The sequence below is a fragment of the Sinocyclocheilus rhinocerous genome, unplaced genomic scaffold, assembly GCF_001515625.1.
Source record: "Sinocyclocheilus rhinocerous isolate Xijiao unplaced genomic scaffold, SAMN03320098_v1.1 scaffold988, whole genome shotgun sequence".
NCBI lineage: Eukaryota > Metazoa > Chordata > Actinopteri > Cypriniformes > Cyprinidae > Sinocyclocheilus > Sinocyclocheilus rhinocerous.
In genome coordinates this window covers 1,537,707-1,543,143 of record NW_015650363.1, presented here as the reverse complement: position 1 = coordinate 1,543,143, position 5,437 = coordinate 1,537,707, and the positions used below count along the sequence as shown (strand labels likewise).

The following is a 5,437-nucleotide window of genomic DNA, read 5'->3' as shown; positions in this document are numbered from 1 at the left end:
CAGTGGGTGACACTGCCCTCATTGAAGTCTCCCACACGGGGAATGTGATTCTTCCGTGATTTGCCTAGAACATTGCCATTATTGGACACCACCACTGCAGTGTTCCACAATGTTCCACCATGAATCTCATCTCTCTCCAAAATGGGAGACACCACCACCATGTTGTAGTTTTTGGCCAGCTACAAAATGAAAATCAAGCACATACGGTTATCAGCATTAGAAGTAATGACTGCAGAAAGAAGAACACAGCAGAAGAGCCACATGACATTTTTAACCTGAGCTAACTTTGCCTTGCCATGAAAAAGGCCAAATTATCTGATATTTTAAGAGACTTATTGACTTTGACACACAGTGATGAGGGTCTGATTTCCTGTTTTATATATTTTTTATTTTGCATGCTGTTCACACAACATGAGTTTGATTTGCTGGATGAAATGTTTCAAATATTAATAAGCCATGAAGCAGTTTTTAAAAATATGAATAAAATGTCAAAATATTTTAATATTTATAATAAAAACAAAGGATTATGCCAAACTACTTAATACAGTTTTTTTTTCTTCAGAATTTCATTTTTTCATTGGGGCTTTTTACTCTTCATTATGATATCAGGAAAGACGTATAACCATGACATTTTTATTTTATGCGTCAAAAACAAAATGAAAAACATACTCCCCATATTGTAGAAGAGTTTACTATTTATTTAATATTAATTTTCATCATATAATATTTTTAATTTATATATTTTATTTTGTTATTATTATTGATATTATTTAATATTATAATTTCACTCTTTTACTTCATTATGATATCAGGACATTTGCATCACCCTGACATTTTTATTTCTCCAAAAATATTAAAATGAATTTTAATTCAGAAATTAAAAACTCTAATCGCAGAAGAGGTATATTCAAGTATGAACTGCATTTTTAATGTATTTTGAATAAATTAATAAACCTGGACAAAAACTTTTTGTTCATTTTTGTATAATCTCTAGTGGTCTTGAAGAATCTGTATAATGAGCAGGAAAGAGTACTTAAATAAATAAGCACTTATTGGTTCTAGAAATGTCATTTTAGGTCATATTCGCGAAAGCATAGATGAGGTTCCTCTGTAAACAGTCAAAGGCCACATAATTCCTTAGAGTTCAGTGTCAGAAGATTCCACAGTTACGTGCCGCAGTGCTCATCGGCCTGTGGCTCTCGCCCGTGGTCAGTATGTCCCCGTCCCCTCTGTGGGCTTAACCTCCTGCTATTTCCATTAACAAATCACCAGCCTCAAGGCAGCTGCACGGCACTACACCAGTTAAAGCAAACATGCGCCATATCAAAAGTAACTCCCTTTGCAATGGGCACAAGGGAATAAAACGATTAAGTCCGTGCTAATGGAAATACAGCCACGTCTTGAGTTTGAGGAGTGAACAAATAATCAATCAGGGGGCTGAGATTAAATATTTGACTATATAACTAAATATAACTTTTTTTTTTACTTTTTGTAACTTCTCCATTCATTTAACTCTTACCTGAATACAAAAGCGTGTGGTGAGCCCATCCTGATTCGGCAAACTCTGTCCAGGGCTCCCTCTCTCGTGTGCAAAATGCAAAAGGCATTGCTATGGATGGAGGACACAGAGAAAATGATGCTTAATGTTTCCCCCGAAAGATTTCATTTTTTACCAGAACTGAATTTTATTTATGAGAGTTCAATCTGTTGAAATTGACTCTCCTTGGTGTCCAATAAAACTTTGTTTTGCTTGCTGAGAGGGAGGATGAGGAGTACAGTAGATAAGTTTATGGTCATATTTATCATTAGCAGTTGTTGTTTAGAGCAGGACGAAATGATCATTTGTTTACATGGCATTTTTAAATGACTATTATGAAAGCAAACATGCTTCATAGATTTGCATGGAGACACAGGAAATCAGAGCCCAGGGGTCAAAGGTTTACATGGGAGTTTACATCAGCGCAGCTGAAACGTCGTCACTACAGTCCTGCTGCGCTCTGCTGATGTAAACCGGATTCCGCTGATGTCTTCACGGGCATGTTACATCACTGAAGGCCAAGAAGTCTTGCGATCCTATACTGGGCTTTATAAATAAGCCCAGTAATTGCTTTGAGGACAACAGGAAATGGTTACAGAGAGCTATGGAATAACAATAATAATAATAATAATAATATTTGTGACTAAATATGGGTAGTTTGTCATGTGTCAAACAGTGTGACACGCTATTCTTTAACTAAATTATTTTTAAAATAGTTTGAAATTAATTTATAAATATTATACATGTAGATTTTAATCATTTTATATATTGATTGATTGATAGACTCATAATTACACCACAGGACTCTTGAAGTGAACTGCAAAAAGCTGAAACATTAATAATCATTAATTACTTAAGATTAAACTTGAAATTATTCATAAATGGTTATATATTACATATATAAATAACAATTTATATAAACCATTTATGAATAATTTAATGTTCACACACACAAACACACATTTTGAACTGTACACATTCATATAAATTCAAACCTAACATGATGTTTAATAAAGTCTCTATTTTTTGTCAACTAGGAATGTTGTGAAAATCAATCAATCAATCAATCAAATCCATTAATTTTGGAGAACAGTTACATAATATTAAAATACTTTGAAATAGATAAATACAAATGTATTTAACAAAAAAAGATGCAATAAATTTCATATGACACCCGACTAGAGCTGTATATATTCCAACTGCAGTCGGACAATGGTGAATTCAGTGGAAAGAGTGTTAGATGCATGTGTGTGTTTGTGTGTTTTTGTATACTCACTCCAGGCTTCCTGGAAACACACTATATTGACCCCACACATGGCCGCCACCTCTACCATCTCCCCACACGCTTGTGCAGAGCTTTGATCTATGAAAGCAAAATTAGAATATGGAGTGTGACGAATTCAAATTAATAATAATATATTACATTTGTTTTAGTATGTATATGTATGTATGGGCCTGTCAGAGTCAAAATGTGCCACCTGGCCATTATATGTACTGTGTACTTCTTTATCTCACCTGTTCAAGCACAGGAGTATCAGTGGGTAAGACTAGCTTGTTCTGAATGAGTCCCACGCGGACAGTTCTGGGTGGTCTGAGCTGCTCTGGAGAAGCCTCAAACACATAACCCTTCAGATCAAAATCTTGTTCAACTGCAGCATCTATTGCACTCTGGGGAGGGTTCAGCTTCCTGAAATGCATGTATTACAATTTTAAATGGCATAAGCTCAATAAAATCTAAAAGCAAACAAATAGGGAAGAGTAGGGATGACTGTAATGGTCAAAGATACATTTTGTTTTTCAGTTCAGTTCGTAATTTTACTACACCATGGTTATACAAAATTTCCATGTTTTCCATGAACAAATTAGCAAAACCAAAAGGGTTTATAGTTATAAACTATGCTAAAAAATAAGAATTTATTTCCTTGAACAGGCAAACTGTTTGGCTGTTATTAATGTTCTACGTTATTATGTCATGTTTTGGTTTTTTAGTTTCTGAAAATAATGCGAAAATGAAATCAAGGAAATGCAGTTTATATTTATGGGACATCTATGAGAATGATAAAGGTAGAGCATCTCAGATTTCACGTCAAATTCACATCGTTGACAGACGATTAATGTCATTCCCAGGGACTCTTTTGTGGCCAAAGTCCACCATAAATAATTTACTCAGTTTCAACTTTTACTACACTGTAAAAAAAATCCGTAAAATTTACGGTAGAAAACCGGCAGCTGTGGTTGCCGGAATTTTACCGTAAAAAATACGGGTTCTACGTTATTATGTCATGTTTTGGTTTTTTAGTTTCTGAAAATAATGCGAAAATGAAATCAAGGAAATGCAGTTTATATTTATGGGACATCTATGAGAATGATAAAGGTAGAGCATGTCAGATTTCACGTCAAATTCACATCGTTGACAGACGATTAACGTCATTCCCAGGGACTCTTTTGTGGCCAAAGTCCACCATAAATAATTTACTCAGTTTCAACTTTTACTAGATGTAGTTACAAAATTAAACTTCTAGTGTAAAAGCTACCTTACATTTGGACAAATGCGAACCGTCTGAACCTGTTAATCTCCTTAATTATTTCAGAGTTGCCTAGTTTCATTATATACCAGGGGTGGCGAACGTCGGTCCTGGAGAGCCGCAGCCCTGCAGAGTTTTGCTTCAACCCTAATCAAACACACCTGAACGAGCTAATCAAGGTCTGAACGGTTACTAGGAAGCTACAGGCAGGTGTTTTAAGTAGGGTTGGAGCTGAACTCTGCAGTGTTGCGGCTCTCCAGGACCGCAGTTTGCCACCCCTGTTATATAACATATCCATATTAGGGATGGGCGATACCCCTTATTTTGTTTTCGATACGATACCGATATTTTTCAAGGCAGTATCGTCGATATCGATACCGATTCGATACTTCTCTGTGATTGATTGGTTCTGTCTTGCAACATTTGCATGTGTTCAGATGGGCAGGAAAATAGTTCTATCCTACACAATTATTCGCTAACAAAGGTTATTCGTCCAATTCAATGCATATTGTACGCAGTATTATTATTATTTTTGTTAAATAAACAAAACCACTGGTAAATAAAGCGCACCTTAGTATCGATATTTTTTGTTTGAGTATCGATACTTTCGATACTCGCGTCAGTGTCGATATATCGATACTTCGGATCGATACGCCCATCCCTAATCCATATAAAGTCAGCCGTCATCGCAGCTGTGTGTGCACTGCAGCTCCCTCCAGTCGTCTAGAATGAATTTAAACGCGTTTGTGACTTAATTCGGCTCTTTTCCGAACAGCAGTCTTCTGACCTCTCTGAGTTCAGCCTCAGGTACATATGTCTCCAGAACCTTCTCTAGCGAGTCAAAGTCTTTCCCAGACATTTTGAGCTGCCGTCCTCGTGCTCAGTTCGCAGAGAGAGATAATTCACCTCTCTTCACATTACTATTTAACTAACACATGTCCAGCTGTACCCTTCCAACTCTTATGCAACCTGTTCACGACAGAGGGTCCAAAGCGATCCCTGCATGATTTGTTGTTGGCCTTCATGTATTACCAAATCAAGACTGAACAGTTTTCAGACCAAAAGTATGACAGGCGCTTTTATGTAGTTTCAAGCCATTTCTGCAGCTGTGCTGCAACACGTTACAGCCCTAATTCATTACAACAGTTAAACTACCCACACCACATGACTTTTTTAAATTAACGTAGGAATGCTGAAAAAGAAATGGTGACCATTAGACCCTAAAGTTTTTTTTTTTTAACATCAAGACATTTTCTTATATAGTCATTCAATTTAACCTAATCTCTATATTAAATTAACAATGGATAAATCTTTGCTTAATTTGTATCTCATTAAGTTACATCTAATATATATATATATATATATATATATACTG

At 35.7% G+C, this 5,437-nt stretch overlaps 1 pseudogene; it reads right to left on the bottom strand.

Annotated features, from left to right (window-relative positions):
• LOC107711874 (beta-ureidopropionase-like) overlaps positions 1–4,921 on the bottom strand; it is a 15,414-nt pseudogene extending 10,493 nt beyond the window's left edge.
• Positions 4,922–5,437: the final 516 nt, after the last annotated feature.